This window comes from Staurois parvus, unplaced genomic scaffold, assembly GCF_062004578.1.
Source record: "Staurois parvus isolate SC_StPar_1 unplaced genomic scaffold, SC_StPar_1.0 ptg000191l, whole genome shotgun sequence".
In the NCBI taxonomy this organism is placed as follows: Eukaryota; Metazoa; Chordata; class Amphibia; order Anura; family Ranidae; genus Staurois; species Staurois parvus.
The window spans coordinates 4,083,834-4,104,619 of record NW_028317987.1 but is presented as its reverse complement, the minus strand read 5'-3'; the positions used below and the strand labels follow the sequence as shown (position 1 = coordinate 4,104,619).

Below are 20,786 nucleotides of genomic sequence, written 5' to 3'. Positions count from 1 at the left end.
TTCTCCTACTGATCACTGATATAAGGGGTCCTTCTCCTACTGATCACTGATATAAGGGGTCCTTCTACTGACAACTGATATAAGGAAATACTTCTCCTACTGACCCCTGATATAAGGGGGGTCCTTCTCCTACTGATCACTGATATAAGGGGGTCCTTCTCCTACTGATCACTGATATAAGGGGGTCCTTCTACTACTGATCACTGATATAAGGGGATCCTTCTACTACTGATCACTGATATAAGGGGGTCCTTCTACTACTGATCACTGATATAAGGGGTCCTTCTCCTACTGATCACTGATATAAAGGGGTCCTTCTACTACTGACCACTGATATAAGGGAGTCCTTCTACTACTGATCACTGATATAAGGGGTCCTTCTCCTACTGATCACTGATATAAGGGGGTCCTTCTACTACTGATCACTGATATAAGGGGTCCTTCTCCTACTGATCACTGATATAAGGGGTCCTTCTCCTACTGATCACTGATATAAGGGGGTCCTTCCCCTACTGACCACTGATATAAGGGGTCCTTCTCCCACTGATATAAGGGGTCCTTCTCCCATTGGTGACCAGTAAGGGATTAATAAACAGACCACTTGGAATGAGCTCTGGATTTGGACTGAACCCATGTTTGTACAGAATTTGTTTTTTTGGGGGTCGGAGAATTGCTGAACTAAAGGATATTCAGCCAAGTTGAACCTCCAGTTGCAGTATTACTATCACTGCTAAATGTGGCAGCTTCCCCCTCAGGCTGGTTGATAGGGAGTCAGGAGCTGTAGGTGCCCTAAGACCGGGTGATATACAACACTCTCCACCCCCCTCCTATTTAGTTGTCAACTGGGGAATCCCAACTGACAGGTGAATGTAAAAAAAATGCAAGGGACCCTTAATAGTTCATACAAGGCCCATCCAAGAATGCACCCTGGCTGCCCAGGATAGGGTGGGGGATGGGGAGTTAGCATTCCCCTCCTGAACCATACCAGCCTACATACCCTCAACATGGAGAGAGTATCTTGCCAAGCCCATTCCCAAGTGGTTGGAAAGTTGAACAAGTCCAATGTATGAGCTCGTATCGGGGAACACGAGGAATGTGTACAACATAGGGCATCGGGAAATGGATATCTGTCTGCAGGACAAACTCTAATCCATGGGAACTAGTGATGACTGAACTGTCCTGGGTTTGGTTTGATGTTGAACCCTAACCCCATTGAAAGCTACAGAAGCCAAATCTGTCAAATGATAAATTCCTTTTTTCTGGGCTAATAGGCAAGGGAGTGTCAAACATATCATGGGGAAGGGGAGGGCGCCCTGGAGAACATGGACCAATGCTAAATATCTGTAAACATTCCATGCAGCCGGGAGCAGTGATTATTTTAGCTCTGACATTTCGAAATCTAAAAACATTTTTACATTTCCAGCAAATGACATTTCCCTCCGGATTCTTTTATGAAAGCAGAAAACATCACATAGACCCTCCAGAGTTCCCCCACCATACATGAGGGGTCTGCGATGTATTTGGGGGTCTTCCTGTTTACTTCCTGCGTGTGTTCCATAGATCAGAAGTGATGTAGGCGGAGATGACATCACAATGAGTAGCCCCGCCCCACCATTTCCACCTACATCTGGGTCAGCGGTGGCCATCTTGGATCCATGTAGTAGAGCTGAATGCCGCCATTTGTATTATTGATGTGAGTGCGCACTTGGAAGGGATTTATTGTCACGATTCCAATAACAATGACTGCACTGTGACTTCTATGTTCTTGTTTCTTCATGATGGACACAATGCATTTGGAGGATCAGAAGCTGGAAGGAGGTGACTTGGAAGGCTGCCTGGAAGGACAGGGCCAATCTGAGCTATTGTGAAGCCACTTATTAGTAGGGTGATGGAGGTGTGGTGAGCTCACAATGTGAGTGAGAGCATGGGATCTGGGTTTGGGGAAGGAGGTGTTTTGTAGTCCACTACGCACGGTTGGCTGGAGCATATACTGAGATTTGGAGGAAGAAGCTCCTGAGGGTTTGGAGACATTTCTTGATGGTGATCTCATGTATTGAAGTATAAAGGACACGTTGGATTGACTTTTATTTCACTTTCTGGTGAGGAGGGACTGATTGGGGGGACCTTGTTGTCTACCAGTAGAGTCCGAATGACTTGCATTCCCAGATGGTGGGGACTGGACCTCCTGAATGAGGAATAGGGAATGTCATGTCTCTGAAGATCCTCCCCCAATATATAGTCCCACTTCTTCCAGCTAAAGCAACATGCTATTGATCTCCTGGGATTGGGTGATCTCCAGAAATCAGACAGATCTGATTGGTGGGGACATGATAGGAAATCAGCTGACATGTTTTTTTCTTCTGTAGTCCAGACCTTCCTGGGAAATGTTATTGTGTCAACAATCTCTCCAGGAACTTCAAGGAACTCCACAAATGAGTCAAGTTGATCAGGAAGGGGGTGGGGTGCCTCGGGGGGCTGGAGGATCTGATATCCATGAAAGAAATAGTCCCCATTCATGTTTTCATTCATCATCTACACTTCCTGACATGATAAAGGGAAATGGATGCTAATAGAATGCAGGAGATCTGCCGACTGAAAGAAAGTAGAAATGGATACTAATAGGTTACAGGAGATTGGCTGAAGGGAAAATGGGAAATGGGTGCTAATAGGATGCAATAAATCTGCTGGGTCAAAAAAAAAATGGGTGATAGCTGACAACATAGATCTGCTGAGACAAAGAAAGGGAACAAATGCTAATAGGATGCAAGAGATCTGAGAAGAAAAAAGGAGGGGGGATGAATAGATGCAGACCTCCTCCAGCTCATTTGCACCTGCCGCTCCTTTTTTCAGAAGATCTCCTGCATCCTATTAGCATCTATTTCCTCTGCTGAGAATAAAATGGTGATGGATTTTTTCTCCCTTTATTTCATTTTATTTTTCTTACTAAGTTGTGTGTTCATGTACTAACCACCAGACCATGAGAACAGCCCCCCGGAATATTAGGACCGCCCACCAGAGCACTCTGATCACCCCTCTAATATTGGGTAGGTCCCTCTTCTGCTGCCATCAAGGCCTGGACTCCACTAGACAAACCATAACATGGCCTCCCCTGGCTTGTCTTCATCCCATACTGCATCCCGGTGTCATCTCTTCCCCAGGTAAGTGACACCCCCCCCCACCATCCACATGATGGAACAGAAAACGTCATTCATCAGATCAGGCCACCTCCTTCCATGGCTCCTTGGACCACTTCTGATGCTCACATACCCAATGCAGGTTCTTTTGGCTGTAGACACGGGTCAGTATGGGCACCCTGATTGGTGTGCTGCTACACGGCCCCATATACAACAAACTGACCTTTTTTTTGTTTTCAACACATCAACTTCAGGGACAACATGTTCACTTACTGCCTAATATATCCCACCCACTCTCAGATGTCATTGTAATGAGATAGTCAGTGTTATTCACTTCACCTGTCAGTGATCATAATGTTATGGCTGATCAATGTATAGTCCATACACAGCACAGGGCCGGGGTCACACTATGAGATGGATCTCGGGGCTGCAGTTCCTCTGAGCTCCACAAGGTGGTGATCTCACTTCTACCCAGACAGGAAGTATCTATGGAAGACAAGAAGTGATGTCAGGGACAGACAGGAAATGATGTCAGGGACAGACAGGAAATGATGTCAGGGACAGACAGGAAGTGATGTCAGGGACAGACAGGAAGTGACCTGGAATAAAGACAGAAAGTTCCATGTGGCACAAAGAAGAGACATTGGTGGAAGTGGCAGCAGAGGAGGTAATAAGATGTTATGTTCTATTTACATCCAGTAATCCCCCATCATGTCTGTCCCCTTCCTCCATAGTCACGTCCGTCCCCTTCCTCCATAGTCTCGTCCGTCCCCTTCCTCCATAGTCACGTCCGTCCCCTTCCTCCATAGTCACGTCCGTCCCCTTCCTCCATAGTCACGTCCGTCCCCTTCCTCCATAGTCACGTCCGTCCCCTTCCTCCATAGTCACGTCCGTCCCCTTCCTCCATAGTCACGTCCGTCCTCTTCCTCCATAGTCACGTCCGTCCTCTTCCTCCATAGTCACGTCCGTCCTCTTCCTCCATAGTCACGTCCGTCCTCTTCCTTTATAGTCACGTCCGTCCTCTTCCTCCATAGTCACGTCCGTCCTCTTCCTCCATAGTCACGTCCGTCCCCTTCCTCCATAGTCACGTCCGTCCCCTTCCTCCATAGTCACGTCCGTCCTCTTCCTCCATAGTCACTGTGACATATATAGTATGGGAACCCAGATGAACCCCTTGCCCTCCAGAGGATTTACCCCCCTTAATGACCAGGTCTCTTTTTGCTATTCAGTGCTGCACTATTTCAGCTGTTATCAGTTGCACGATCATGCAATACTGTACGCAAAATAAATTTACATCCTTTTTTGCCACACAAATAGAGCTTTCTTTCTGCTTTTTATATTTTGCGCTATAAACAAAAAAAGACCCAAAATATTGAATAAAAATGTATATTTTTTACTTTCGGCTATAAAAAATATATATTGTAAACTCAAAGTTAGGCCAAAATGTATTCTGCTCCATGTTTTTGGTAAAAAAAAATCCCAATAAGTGTATATTGATTGCTTTGTGTGACAGTTATAGCGTCTACAAACTATGGGAGAGATCATGGAATTTACGCCATTTTTTTGCTATACAGCGCTGCGCTAGTTTACCTGACAATTGTGCGGTCATGTAATATATAAATGAAATTGATGTCCTTTTTTCACACAAATAGAGCTTTATTTTAGTGGTATTTGATCACCTCTGCGCTTTTTATTTTTGGCGCCATAAACGAAAAAAAAAAAAATTATATTTTCTCATTTCTGTCAAAAAATATCCAAAAAACTAAACTTTTATCATACATTTAAGCCAAAATGTATTCTGCTCCATGTTTTTGGTTAATAATCCCAATAATTGTATATTGATTGCTTTGTGTGATAGTTATAGAGTCTACAAACTATGGGAGAGATAATGCAATTTACAGCTCTTACTTTCTGACTGCCCATCACATTTCTTGAGGTGCTAAAATACCAGAACAGTACAAACACCTCCAAATGACCCCTTTTTTCGGAAAGTAGACACCCTAAGCTATCTGCTGAGAGGCATATTGAGATCCCCCCCCCCCCCCCAAGTTTTTGGAAAATAACTTTTTTTTTTTTACACAAAGTTGTAATTTAAATGATTTATTGCTCACACAAGCCATGGGTATATGTGGAAATACACCCCAAAATACATTCTGCTACTTCTACCGAGTATGGGGGTACCACATGTGAGAGACTTTTTGGGAGCCTAGCCACATACAGGATCCTGAAATCCAATGACCACTTTGAAAGCCTGAAGGTGCGTAACTTCCTCATTTCACTTCCTCACTACCTATCACAGTTTCAGAGGCCCTGAAATACCAGGATAGAACCAACCCCCCACCCAAATGACCCCTTTTTGGAAAGCAGACACTCCAAGGAATTTAAAAAGAGGCATGGTGAGCAGAGGCATCCCTTGGGTTGGTGTCACCCAGTGCGGTAACACTTGATGACACCCCTCCAACGATCCCCGCAGAATGGATCGGATCTGCGGATTGAGCATAATGGATCGGACTCTGATCCATTATGCTCAATTCGCAGATCCGATCCATCCTGCGGGGATCACTGGCTTGCTTTACAACTTACCTTTTTGTGGAGCGGGTCCAGTGTCACCCCATGCGGTCAGTGTCACCTGGTGCGGGCCGCACTCCCCACACCTGCCTCGGGATGCCACTGATGGTGAGTATTTTGCAGATCTCATTTTTTCTCACAAGGTTTAGCAATATAAAAAAATAAAAGGAAAAATATGTTTTTGTTTTCTTTCTTCATTTTCCAAAAACTTGTGGCAACAAATGAGATCTGCAAAATACTCACCATGCTTCTTATCAAATTCCTTGGGGTGTCTACTTTCCAAAAAGGGGTCATTTGGGGGGTTAGGTTCTATCCTGGCATTTCATGGCCTCCAAAACTGTGATAGGTAGTGAGGAAGTGTAATGAGGAAATAAAGCCCTTTAAAAGCATGAAGGTGCTTATTGGATTTTGGGGTCCTGTACTTGGCTAGACTGCCAAAACGTCTCTCACATGTGGTACCCCCATACTCGGGAGAAGTAGCAGAATGTATTTTGGGGAGTAATTCCACATATACCCATGGCATGTGTGAGCAGTAAATCATTAAGGAGACAAAAAATAATTTTGTCTATTGACTCAAGATGCCCCTCAGCAAATAGTTTGGGGTGTCTACTTTCCAAAAAGGGGTCATTTTGGGGGTTGGGGGCGTTTTATTCCCAGCAGTAGAAGTTTATGCCACACATCATTCACTGTTCTAACCACCTGAAGACCAAGCCTTTTCTGACACTTTTTGCTCACATGAAACTAATCAGTATTTTTTGCTAGGAAATTAATTTAAAGCCACAAACATTATATTTTTTTTTAAAGCAGACACCCTAGTGAATAAAATGGTGGGTACTACAATTTTTATGTCATATAGTACTCATGCAGCGATTTTAAATGGATGGCACGGTACTGCCCAAGAAGGCCATGGAAGGCAGCGGGGGAGGGGGGACATCATCTTCTGCTGCTTGTAAAAGCAATCCTGCAGCTGTAGGCATCATCCTGGTATAACCATTCAAAGTCCAGGGATGTACCAGTACGTTGCTGGTCCTTGTTGGGTATATATACTATGTTCTTTTTTTAGTTATGCAGCCTGTGGACTGAATGAAAAAATGAGAAGAAATCTCTGGCAGAAAAAGTGTGTGGTATGCCCACCATTAGAATATACCACCCTGCATCCACCCACTTCTAATGGTGGGCACACATTAGGTCACATGGTGCCACATGTGCCAATTCCAAGATTGTACAAATGTCTAAATAGTGGCACGCTTGAATAAAAATTGTCCACGTATAAGTGGTACCCCATATGGAGAAATGATGACACCAAGTCCCAAACTATCTTGTCACTGCTCCCCATGTAGTCTGGGCATCCAGGGGCTCCACGTGACTATCTTTTCCCTCATAAATCTGAAACTTATAAGTATAGCCTGTTGCCCTCTCACAGGTCTTCTACATCTTGACCCCATATCTGGCACGCTTGCTGGGAAGAAATTGTTTGAATGCAAGGTGGCCAGAAAAATGAATGAGGGACTCATCAATGCAGATGTTTTGCTGGGGAGTATAGACATCTGCAAATTTTTGGTTAAGGTGATTTGCGAGGGGCTGAATTTTGTGGAGCCGGTCAAATTCAGGGTCACCCCGAGGATGACAGAGTGTATTGTCATTGAAATGCATAAAACACATTATACTCTCATATCTATGCCTGGCCATGGCAGCAGAGAACACGGCATATGATGAATCGGGTCTGTGGACCAATACAACCACAAATCATTTCTTTTAGTAATGTCCATGTTGAGGGTTAGGCCCCAAAAAAATTTAAATTTGGAAACTGTAATGAGTTTCCATGCGAATGGTCTGGCAAGGATTGAATTTGGGTTGGTGGTGATAAATTGTTCTGCATATAAACTGCTTTGATCCACAATAAATGCATACAGATATTCCATGAAAAACAGCTCCAAAAAAATCAAGGGGAGGAGTTAAATTTGGTGTTTTCACCTTAGTTCCGGGTTGGGTAGTGAATGGGGGAAGTACGGGTGCTGATTCTGCCAACACTGCGGTTTTGTGTGCAATGTATCCTGTGACAGTGACCTACTGACACTGCACTTGCTGGGGGAGAAGGGGGGGTAAGCGTAGGGGCTAAACACAGGTGTTGGCAGGTGCTGGGGCTGATCCCGCTAATGCTGCGTTTTTGGGGACACTATACTAATGTGAACGCTGGTATAGTGCTGACCTGATCAAAGATATTGACCCGTTCAGACACTATACTAGCAATGGAGGTTTATTATGCATAAGCGTGTTCCTGGCAATCAAGGGGTTAAATGTGATGACTGGTGCACTGACAGGCAATCTGCCACCACCTGGGAGGGGCGTGAATACCACCGGAGTGGGAATTGCGTATATATATGTGATTTTGTGCACCCATGCCGCCCTGTAGCAGTATTTCTGCTATAGGGCGGTCAGGAAGCGGTTTGTGATACGGTGCTGCGTTACTTTCACTGATAATTGCGCGGTCATGCAACGCTGCACCAAAATGAAATTTACATCCTTTTTTTCCCACAAATTAGCTTTCTTTCAGTGGTATTTGATCACCTGTGCAGTTCTTATTTTTTGCGCTATAAAAAAAAATCTACAATTTTGAGAAAAAAAACAATATTATGGATTTTTGCTATAAAACATGTCCAGTAAAAAAAATTAAAAATAAAATTTTGTCATAAATTTAGGCCAAAATGTATTCTGTGACATTTCTTTGCTAAAAAAAAATCCCAATACGTGTAAATTAATTGGTTTACGTGAAAGTTATAGTGTTTGCAAATGGCGGCATAGATACTGGGATTTGTATTTTATTTCTACTAGTAATGGCAGCAATCAGCGACTTATGGCGGGACTGCGGTGGACATTCTGACACTGGAGGGAACTGACTTAGGGTCACTGACATCCCCAGTGACACCAATATAGTGATCGGTGCAAAAAAAAGCACTGACACTGTACTAATGGCACTGGGGAGGGAGGGGGTTAACATTTTTAGGAAATCAAAGGGTTAACTGTGTGAGGGGAGTGTTTTACTAGAGGGCGGGGGTGTGTGCTTCACTGTTGCATGCTGTGCCAGAAAGCTAAGCTCTGCTCTCTGGGACAGTGTGCTGGAAACTGACAGGGAGGAGAGCTGAATTGAAAACAATGCAGCTGTGCTCTGTGTCACTGTTTGCCAGCAATCAGTGGGACCTGGTGGGTAATCACCGGCCGGGACCTGATGATTGACACCCACGGCCGTGATCGGTGCCCCAGGCAGGGCAGTCGTTTGCCTAGCGCACGCCCCCTACCATGTAAACAGGATGAGATTTAGAAACATGAACCTGCCTACAGGGGCCGCTTTGCCACAGTAAATTTACCACAGTGGGCCGTCCCCTAGTGGTTACACTGAAAAGGCCCAAAAATCCAAAGTGACTTCCAGGTGTCAGTTCCAGCCGGATACAATCTCCTTCCCAATAGTCAGAGTTACATTGTTTGTTTTTGTTTTTTTGCAAACAAAGCTATTTTATGGAGCTCATCTAGAACAATGGATCTCTCCCCACATGAAGTCTAGGAGATTGTCCTCTGATTGTCATGTATATAGTATCTATTTCACAAGTACAGAATTGAGGAAAGCGAGGACACCTCAGTGCAGGAACAATGGGATTCTGTCCTATCTCCTGCACCTGGAGCAAATGAACAACATGTACCTGCCTTCCCAGCCCCATCAATGTACACTGTGGAGGCATCTTGTATGTAGACTCTGGATTCAACAAACCAGCAGCCTGGCCATTCAGGAACGTACCATTGTTCAGCTCTGGGGGGGAACAAACATCTCTCATGGAAAGGAGCTCTGGGGAGTCAACAGACCAATCTTTCATCTATATATATGTTTCCATCTATCCACATCACTCCATTCTTTTTCTGGACAAAACCATTATAAATATCAGCGACAGATTTACAAATCTAGGATTTTACAATGAGAACACAATGTCACAAGGGATCTATAAAAGATTTTATCCGGACACAAGATCCCATTGTAAGAAAGGAATTCTGAATATGAACAGCGACTGTTATGTGGGATCCCATTATATTCAGTGCGGGGAAATGTATCTGATTGTAGAAATAGTGTGTGTGATGTCATATCTCCCACCAATCAGGAGTGATAGAAATAGTGTGTGCGTGTGATGTCATATCTCCCACCAATCAGGAGTGATAGAAATAGTGTGCGTGTGATGTCATATCTCCCACCAATCAGGAGTGATAGAAATAGTGTGCGTGTGATGTCATATCTCCCACCAATCAGGAGTGATAGAAATAGTGTGCGTGTGATGTCATATCTCCCACCAATCAGGAGTGATAGAAATAGTGTGCGTGTGATGTCATATCTCCCACCAATCAGGAGTGATAGAAATAGTGTGTGTGTGATGTCATATCTCCACCAATCAGGAGTGATAGAAATAGTCTGTGCGTGTGATGTCATATCTCCCACCAATCAGGAGTGATAGAAATAGTGTGCGTGTGATGTCATATCTCCCACCAATCAGGAGTGATAGAAATAGTGTGCGTGTGATGTCATATCTCCCACCAATCAGGAGTGATAGAAATAGTGTGCGTGTGATGTCATATCTCCACCAATCAGGAGTGATAGAAATAGTGTGTGTGTGTGATGTCATATCTCCACCAATCAGGAGTGAAAGAAATAGTGTGTGTGTGATGTCATATCTCCACCAATCAGGAGTGATAGAAATAGTGTGTGTGTGATGTCATATCTCCCACCAATCAGGAGTGATAGAAATAGTGTGCGTGTGATGTCATATCTCTCACCAATCAGGAGGGATAGAAATAGTGTGCGTGTGATGTCATATCTCCACCAATCAGGAGCGATAGAAATAGTGTGTGTGTGATGTCATATCTCCCACCAATCAGAAATGATAGAAATAGCGTGTGTGTGATGTCAATCACCGGATCCTGGCCAGTAATTACCCGCCGGTGCCCAGTGATTACCGAGTATCTCCGATGGGGAGGAGGACTGTTTTGTTTACTAACAATCCTCCTCCCTGTCAGCTCGGGCACACTGCACAGCACAGCCATCCAGAACAGTGCACTTACTATGATGCACCCCCCTACCCCCTAGTAAAACACTCCTAGCACACAGTTAACCCTTTGATCGCCCTTCATGTTAACCCCTTCCTGCCCAGTGCCATTAGTACAGTGTCAGTGCTTTTTTTTAGTACTGATAACTGTATTGGTGTCACTGGGGATGTCAGTGACACCAAGTCAGCCCCCCCCCCCCCAGTGTCAGAATGTCTGCCTCAGTCTTGCAGTCCTGCAATAAGTTGCTGATCGCTGCCAATACTAGTAGAAAAAACCCCATTATCTATACCGCCATTTGTAAACATAACTTTCACGTAAAGCAATTAATTTACACATATTAGAATTTTGTAGCAAAGACCTGTCCCAGAATACTTTTTTTGTACATTTATGATGAAATTTGACGACGAAATTTGATTTTCAAAATTTTTGTTTTTACTGCACGTTTAACCCCTCGCCTACCAGGCACTTCTACCCCCTTCCTGCCTACAGGACACTTCTACCCCCTTCCTGCCTACAGGGCACTTCTACCCCCTTCCTGCCTACAGGACACTTCTACCCCCTTCCTGCCTACCGGGCACTTCTACCCCCTTCCTGCCTAACGGGCACTTCTACCCCCTTCCTGCCTAACGGGCACTTCTACCCCCTTCCTGCCTACCGGACACTTCTACCTCCTTCCTGCCTACAGGACACTTCTACCCCCTTCCTGCCTACCGGGCACTTCTACCCCCTTCCTGCCTACAGGGCACTTCTACCCCCTTCCTGCCTACAGGGCACTTCTACCCCCTTCCTGCCTACAGGACACTTCTACCCCCTTCCTGCCTACAGAACACTTCTACCCCCTTCCTGCCTACAGAACACTTCTACCCCCTTCCTGCCTACAGGACACTTCTACCCCCTTCCTGCCTACAGAGCACTTCTACCCCCTTCCTGCCTACAGGGCACTTCTACCCCCTTCCTGCCTACAGGGCACTTCTACCCCCTTCCTGCCTACCGGGCACTTCTACCCCCTTCCTGCCTACCGGGCACTTCTACCCCCTTCCTGCCTACCGGGCACTTCTACCCCCTTCCTGCCTACAGGACACTTCTACCCCCTTCCTGCCTACAGGACACTTCTACCCCCTTCCTGCCTACAGGGCACTTCTACCCCCTTCCTGCCTACAGGGCACTTCTACCCCCTTCCTGCCTACAGGACACTTCTACCCCCTTCCTGCCTACAGGGCACTTCTACCCCCTTCCTGCCTACAGGGCACTTCTACCCCCTTCCTGCCTACAGGGCACTTCTACCCCCTTCCTGCCTACAGGGCACTTCTACCCCCTTCCTGCCTACAGGACACTTCTACCCCCTTCCTGCCTACAGGGCACTTCTACCCCCTTCCTGCCTACAGGGCACTTCTACCCCCTTCCTGCCTACAGGGCACTTCTACCCCCTTCCTGCCTACAGGACACTTCTACCCCCTTCCTGCCTACAGGACACTTCTACCCCCTTCTTGCCTACAGGGCACTTCTACCCCCTTCCTGCCTACCGGGCACTTCTACCCCCTTCCTGCCTACCGGCACTTCTACCCCCTCCCTGCCTACAGGACACTTCTACCCCCTCCCTGCCTACCGGGCACTTCTACCCCCTTCCTGCCTACAGAACACTTCTACCCCCTTCTTGCCTACAGGGCACTTCTACCCCCTTCCTGCCTACCGGGCACTTCTACCCCCTCCCTGCCTACAGGACACTTCTACCCCCTCCCTGCCTACAGGACACTTCTACCCCCTCCCTGCCTACAGGACACTTCTACCCCCTCCCTGCCTACAGGACACTTCTACCCCCTCCCTGCCTACAGGACACTTCTACCCCCTTCCTGCCTACAGGACACTTCTACCCCCTTCCTGCCTACAGGACACTTCTACCCCCTTCCTGCCTACCGGGCACTTCTACCCCCTTCCTGCCTACCGGGCACTTCTACCCCCTTCCTGCCTACAGGACACTTCTACCCCCTTCCTGCCTACAGGGCACTTCTACCCCCTTCCTGCCTACAGGGCACTTCTACCCCCTTCCTGCCTACAGGGCACTTCTACCCCCTTCCTGCCTACAGGACACTTCTACCCCCTTCCTGCCTACAGGGCACTTCTACCCCCTTCCTGCCTACCGGGCACTTCTACCCCCTTCCTTACCAGGCCAATTTTCAGCTTTCAGTGCTGTTGCACTTTGACAATTGCGCGGTTATGCAAGATTGTACCCATATGAATTTTTTATAATTTGTTTCTCACAAATAGAGCTTTCTTTTGGTGGTATTTAATCACCGCTGGGCACTTTACTTTTTGCGCTATAAACAAAAAAAGTGCAAAAAATTTGAAAAAAAAAGTTTTTGTTTCTATTATAAAATTTTTAAAACAGGTAATTTTTCTCCTTCACTGATGTGCGTTGATGAAGCAGCACTGATGGGCACTGATAGGCGGCACCAGTGAGGTGGCACTGATAGGTGGCACTGACTGGCATCACTGCTGGGCACTGACTGGAGGCACTGCTAGGCACTGACTGGCACAACCAATGGGCACTGACTGGCACAACCAATGGGCACTTACTGGTGGCACTGACTGGCAGCACTGCTGGGCTGCACTGATGGGCACAGGTGGGTGCACTGCTGGGCACAGGTAGGTGGCACTTCAGGGCACAGGTGTGTGGCACTGCTGGGTGGCACAGGTGGGAGCACTGCTGGACACAGGTGGGTGCACTGCTGGGCACAGGTGGGCAGATATAGTGGGTGGCACTGCTGGGCTCCAATCAGTGCCCTGATGATCGGTGCCGATCCCCGCTCTGACAACTGCCGGTTCTCGGCAGTACTTTCCTATTGCTCTGACAGTGTGAGGAAAGTGCAGCCAAGAACGGCAATTGCATTTCCCTGTGATCAGCGTGTCATTGGACATGGCTGATCACATGGTAAAAGGCCGCTGTGATTGGCCTTTTACCTCAGCACATGATCAGCTGTGTCCGTAGGACACAGTGATCACGGAGACCACCGGGTGCGCGCCCCCGGGGGCACGCAGGAGAGCGTGTTCTTTGAGGATGTCATATGACACTCTCCCAGAACTGGCCGGCTGCAGTGTAGCCATCATTCGGCTATCTGCGGTCGGCAAGTGGTTAATAGCAAAAAGTCCAAAATATTGTTTTTTCTCAAAATTGTCAGGTTTTTTTTATAGCGAAATAAAATGCACAAATACCACAGAAAGAAAGCTATATTTGTGGGGAAAAATGACATAAATTTCATTTGGGTGCAGCGTTGCATGACCGCGCAATTGTCAGTTAATGTAACACAGCGCTGTAACACAAAACATAGCCTGGTTAGGAAGGAGGGGGAAATCCTCAGGAGGGCGAGGGGTTAATTAATTGACTTTATCCATCCTATATATATATATATATCTATACGTAAAAACTATTGCTATGGAAACATTTTGCAACATTTATGCAAATGATCTTGGTGTCTATGTGCATCACAATCGATAAATAATCTTTCATAACCCGTAGGCCATATGTCCACTGATCTAATCTGTGTTTTTAAAGGATTTTGGTTGGCTCTAAATTACTCAGAATTATCAATTAAGTCAGATAAATTATTTTATAAATTATTATTAGATGTGCTAGCACCTTTAGCTGACTGAAATATTTGCCCAGGCATTACCTGGCAGAACATACTATTTTTGGTGGTATTGCTAGATTAATTATTAATAATTTTTCAAAGCACAACACCCCCCATGGTTCCTCTCTCCTCCCCTCTTAGTGACACCACATTTCCCCCATGGTTCCTCTCTCCTCCTCTCTTAGTGACACCACATTGCCCCCCATGGTTCCTCTCTCCTCCCCTCTTAGTGACACCACATTGCCCCCCATGGTTCCTCTCTCCTCCCCTCTTAGTGACACCACCTTTCCCCCATGGTTCCTCTCTCCTCCCTTCTTAGTGACACCACAGTGCCCTCCATGGTTCATCTCTCCTCCCCTCTTAGTGACACCACATTTCCCCCATGGTTTCTCTCTCCTCCCCTCTTAGTGACACCACATTGCCCCCCATGGTTCCTCTCTCCTCCCCTCTTAGTGACACCACATTGCCCCACATGGTTCCTCTCTCCTCCCTTCTTAGTGACACCACATTGCCCCCCATGGTTCCTCTCTCCTCCCTTCTTAGTGACACCACATTTCCCCCCATGGTTCCTCTCTCCTCCCCTCTTAGTGACACCACATTTCCCCCCATGGTTCCTCTCTCCTCCCCTCTTAGTGACTCCACATTTCCCCCATGGTTTCTCTCTCCTCCCCTCTTAGTGACACCACATTGCCCCACATGGTTCCTCTCTCCTCCCTTCTTAGTGACACCACATTGCCCCCCATGGTTCCTCTCTCCTCCCCTCTGAGTGAATCCACATTGCCCCCCATGGTTCCTCTCTCCTCCCTTTTTAGTGACACCACATTGCCCCCCATAGTTCCTGTTTCCTCCCCTCTGAGTGACACCACATTGCCCCCCATGTTTCCTGTCTCCTCACCTCTGAGTGACTCCACATTGCCCCCCGTGGTTCCTGTCTCCTCACCTCTGAGTGACTCCACATTGTCCCCATGGTTCCTGTCTCCTCACCTCTGAGTGACACCACATTGCCCCCCATGGTTCCCCTCTCTCCCTTCAATAGCTGCTGTCACCCCAGTAGTCTCCCTCTATGGCTCCTCACATCCTGACCTCCCCAGACATTTCTCCTTCAGCTTCTTGTTTGTCTCTGGCTGCAGCTCCATGCAAGAGGGGGAGGGGGGACCTCAGTTCAGGAAAGGAGGGGTGACCTCAGTGGAAAGAGTATCTTGAGTGGGGGAGGGGCATCAACACTAAGGGAGAGGGGTGTCCTCAGAAGGGGAGGGGGAAGGGTGTCCCCAGTGCAGGAAAGGAGGGGGAGGGGTGTCTTCAGAGGAGGAAAAGAGGGTAATGGAGTATCCTCAGTGGAGAGGGTGTCTTTAGTGGGGGAGGGGTGTCCTCTATGGGAGGAGAAAGGGGGTATTCTTAGTGGAGGAGGGGAAGGTTTTTTGGGCAAATGACACCAGCTCAAAATCCTCCTGAGAAGTTCCTAAAAAAACAACTGTCTTGTCTTTGTAAAAAGATAGCTTTAGCTGAACATTAGAAAGCACGGCGTATTCTGAGGGGGCTAGGAGGTAAACTGACCCCAGCTTTGTTTGTGGACAGGGAGGAGTCCAGTGGTCTGTTTGTGGACAGGGAGGAGTCCAGTGGTCTGTTTGTGGACAGGGAGGAGTCCAGTGGTCTGTTTGTGGACAGGGAGGAGTCCAGTGGTCTGTTTGTGGACAGGGAGGAGTCTAATGGTCTGTTTGTGGACAGGGAGGAGTCCAGTGGTCTGTTTGTGGACAGGGAGGAGTCCAGTGGTCTGTTTGTGGACAGGGAGGAGTCCAGTGGTCTGTTTACACAAGTCCTAAACAAAAGCTCCATTGTTCTCCAGTTTCATTTCTCCAGAAGGAAGAACCTGGTCTGGCTGTACAGATCACACAGGTGGAGTCTACACTGCAGTCTGCATTGTCAGCCGAGCAGCTGAAGGAGTCCAACATCTAAATGTCTACTAATCAGGCGTACTCTTGGAGCACCACCTACACAAGACTCACCTCGTCCATCTAGACTGCTCACTAGAGCTTCTTCTACAGCCTCTGACCCATCACTTCCCTCCTCTGCTGGAGGCACTTTATTAGGATCTATAGAGGGACAACACTGGCCTCGTATTGTCCATCAGAATCAAGGAAACAGCAGAGATCCGGCCACAGGGGAGCTAGGAAACATCAATACTGCAACAAGGGATCTCCCACTCATCCAACCATCCCAACAGATGATTCATCAACAGAAATAGACGGATTTGTCACCTTCTCCTCAGCTGGACTGACATCGGGGAAGATGGACCTTCTGGGGAAAGGTTGGGCTTTAGCCCTAAAGGTATCATGAAGAAGTTGTTGTTGGCACAGGACTTGTATAGATGTCTCAGGAATATTAGATTGAAGGTACATTATTCTTGGAGAGGCGATATTGAGGGATCATCTGTAGTCACACCACTGAGTAGGTCTGTCTGAGGTTTACAGACAAAATGGAAGTTTCCACCACCCACTACATATGCAGCAGCAGAAATGTTCCTTCATTTGGATGATATAGATGGTAAAGTATGACAGTCTATAATCAGGAACTCTGGGGTCATATCCTAATAATGGGACCATTGAGGAGAAAGGTGCATTGCCATCATTAGCAGCAAGGGGAGATATAACACTGAATCCAGCTGATAAGGGGGGATGGGTGGTCATTATTGACACAGCATGTGATGACAATGAGACACTGGAGAGTGCAAAGTCCGGTGCAGCTCTGCATAGGAACCAATCAGCTTCCAGGTTTATGGTCAAAGCTTAATTGAACAAGCTGAAGTCAGAACCTGATTGGCTCCCATGCACAGCTGCCCCAGATTTTGCACACTCCAGTTTTAGTAAATCAGCCCCATTGTGTCCATCTGAGATGGTTTGTGGCAGATCCCGGGTTGTGAGTTCCATTCAGTACAATGTCTTTGGGTTCTCTTGCTAGTTGACTGCCCCCTTGTTAGTTGAGGTGTTTGTAGTCATAGAGGTGTTGGGTCATGATGGAATGATGTTGTGTCAGGTGAATGGTAGGCTCTGACCTGGTTTTATCTGCCAGCTCTGTGTTGATTCGCTGAGTTTTCTATTGTTTGTTATGTCCATCCTTGGAATTAGGGAGGACAGTATGATGTTGGAGTGAGGACATTTTTGTTGTGTGGTCTCTGTTAGTTGTAATAGTTTATTCTCAGAGGCTTCCTTTTGTCCCTGGAGAATGTTTGGGTCTGTGTGTATGATGATATGTTTGGGTCGGTGTGTATGATGATATGTTTGGGTCTGTGTGTATGATGATACGTTTGGGTCTGTGTGTATGATGATACGTTTGGGTCGGTGTGTATGATGATATGTTTGGGTCGGTGTGTATGATGATATGTTTGGGTCGGTGTGTATGATGATATGTTTGTGTCTGTGTGTATGATGATATGTTTGGGTCGGTGTGTATTATGATATGTTTGGGGTCGGTGTGTATGATGATATGTTTGGGTCGGTGTGTATGATGATATGTTTGGGTCGGTGTGTATGATGATATGTTTGGGTCGGTGTGTATGATGATATGTTTGGGTCGGTGTGTATGATGATACGTTTGGGTCTGTGTGTATGATGATAAGTTTGGGTCGGTGTGTATGATGATATGTTTGGGTCGGTGTGTATGATGATATGTTTGGGTCTGTGTGTATGATGATAAGTTTGGGTCGGTGTGTATGATGATATGTTTGGGTCGGTGTGTATGATGATATGTTTGGGTCGGTGTGTATGATGATACGTTTGGGTCGGTGTGTATGATGATATGTTTGGGTCGGTGTGTATGATGATATGTTTGGGTCTGTGTGTATGATGATAAGTTTGGGTCGGTGTGTATGATGATACGTTTGGGTCGGTGTGTATGATGATATGTTTGGGTCGGTGTGTATGATGATACGTTTGGGTCGGTGTGTATGATGATACGTTTGGGTCGGTGTGTATGATGATATGTTTGGGTCGGTGTGTATGATGATATGTTTGGGTCGGTGTGTATGATGATATGTTTGGGTCGGTGTGTATGATGATACGTTTGGGTCGGTGTGTATGATGATACGTTTGGGTCGGTGTGTATGATGATATGTTTGGGTCGGTGTGTATGATGATATGTTTGGGTCGGTGTGTATGATGATATGTTTGGGTCGGTATGATGATATGTTTGGGTCGGTGTGTATGATGATATGTTTGGGTCGGTGTGTATGATGATATGTTTGGGTCGGTGTGTATGATGATACGTTTGGGTCGGTGTGTATGATGATACGTTTGGGTCGGTGTGTATGATGATATGTTTGGGTCGGTGTGTATGATGATACGTTTGGGTCGGTGTGTATGATGATATGTTTGGGTCGGTGTGTATGATGATATGTTTGGGTCGGTGTGTATGATGATATGTTTGGGTCGGTGTGTATGATGATATGTTTGGGTCGGTGTGTATGATGATATGTTTGGGTCGGTGTGTATGATGATACGTTTGGGTCGGTGTGTATGATGATATGTTTGGGGTCGGTGTGTATGATGATATGTTTGGGTCGGTGTGTATGATGATATGTTTGGGTCGGTGTGTATGATGATATGTTTGGGTCGGTGTGTATGATGATATGTTTGGGGTTGGTGAAATACGGATCATTGATGACTCCTATCGCTTGTTCAGTTGTTGGACTTGAATTTTGTTGTCTTGTTCCTGGGAAGAGCCGTTTGGTGTTTAGATATTTCCCATTGGAGTCTATTATTAACAAAAAGAATCCGGAGATTGTTGGCTGTTCTTGTGGTTTGATGATTGTTTGTTTGTAGGGATGGGCTTCATGTTCGAGTTGATCCTAAGTTTGATTTGAACATGGGCCGTTCATGTGTTCAGCAAACATAAATAGTACGGGTGTTCAGTGGGCTGTTTGCTCACCATGCCCCACAATGCACTGCGCCCTGACAATGCATTGTGATTGGACAAAGCAATGCACCTAACCACAAGTCAGGTGTAATACTTTGACCAATCACAGTGTGTGGTGATGTCACAAGGGGGCGGGGTATATAAAAACTGTTGTCGCGGCACCAGCTGTCAGACAGTTAGGAGCCAACATAGCAAGCAGAGCTTTTTTTCCCCTTTTTTGGGTAGCGATGGTGGTGGCAGCATCGTGATTGACGTTGGATCTACTTTGGGGGACATTTTTTACAATGTTTATTTTTAATAAAGGACTTTTCAAAGACTGACTCCTATCACTTTTTATACTTTTTTTTGTGAATGGGTAGCAGTACCATATACCGCCTACTCATTCACATAGGTGGGGGGGCCAGGTTCTTAGGGTCCCCTTGTTAAAGGGGGCTTCCGGATTCCAATAAGCCCCCCAGGCTGCAGACCCCCACAACCACAGGCTAAAGTTGTGGGAAAGAGGCCTTTGTTCCCATCAATATGTGGACAAGGAGCTTTGGGGGGCTCCTGGCCAAAAGCACCCCCCCATGTTGAGAGCATGTGGCCTGGTATGGTTCAGGAAGGGGGGCAGTTGCCCCCCCTTTCCTGACCTGCCCAGCTGCTTTCTTGGATAAGGGTCTGATATGAATTTTGTGGGGACAATGGCATGGAGGGTTCCTCTCAAAATCCATACCAGACCCGAAGGGCTTGGTATGGATGAGAGGGGGGGACAACAAGATGTTTTTTTTAATTGTTGGGCTATGCTGACAATTCTTTTGACATTCAGCTGTCGGCAGGAAACCCCACTGACACCAGGAACATGAATGAATGTCTCACTACTAAAATACCGCGTGACTCCATCACATAACTCATGCCGGATATTAGTAACTGAGCGGTATCTTCATACTCAGATGCGGTAAGACATCTCTCAGTCCTTCGTGTTCGACATTCACTGTAGAACATTCTGTAGGTTCGGATGTTTGACCGCGACCTGAACAGGGGGGTGTTCGGCCATCACTATTTGTGGTCTCAGGATTAGTAGAGTTGTCTTGGCTATTGCTGGTCTTTGTCTTGTTACATTTCGGAAGCTGATTGGTCTCACCGATCTGTTGTTCCTTGATGGGTACTTTGTATAAATCATCCTCTTTGATTCTCTTTCCTGATTGTTGAGCTCCATTTGTATCTTTGGTGTCATTATCTCTTCCCTCAGTTGAGTGTTTTCTTGTTGCAATTGTTACATTTTAGATCAAATGTCTAGGATAGATCTGTGGTGGTATTAGTGTTTTTAGCTCTTCTCTCAGCTGCTCATTTACATTTTTCTCACCTGAGGGTGTGGGGTTCTTGACTGATGTAATGGGGGGGGTGAGGTGCTCTGGACATCTACTCTTACAATTACAACTGGCCCTTTGATGACAACCATAATGCTGACACAGCCTGCGATGATATATAA

The 20,786-nt window shown here is 46.5% G+C and overlaps 1 pseudogene; it reads left to right on the top strand.

The window, feature by feature from the left end:
- LOC149461893 (uncharacterized) overlaps positions 1-20,786 on the top strand; it is a 57,742-nt pseudogene that overhangs the window by 33,487 nt on the left and 3,469 nt on the right.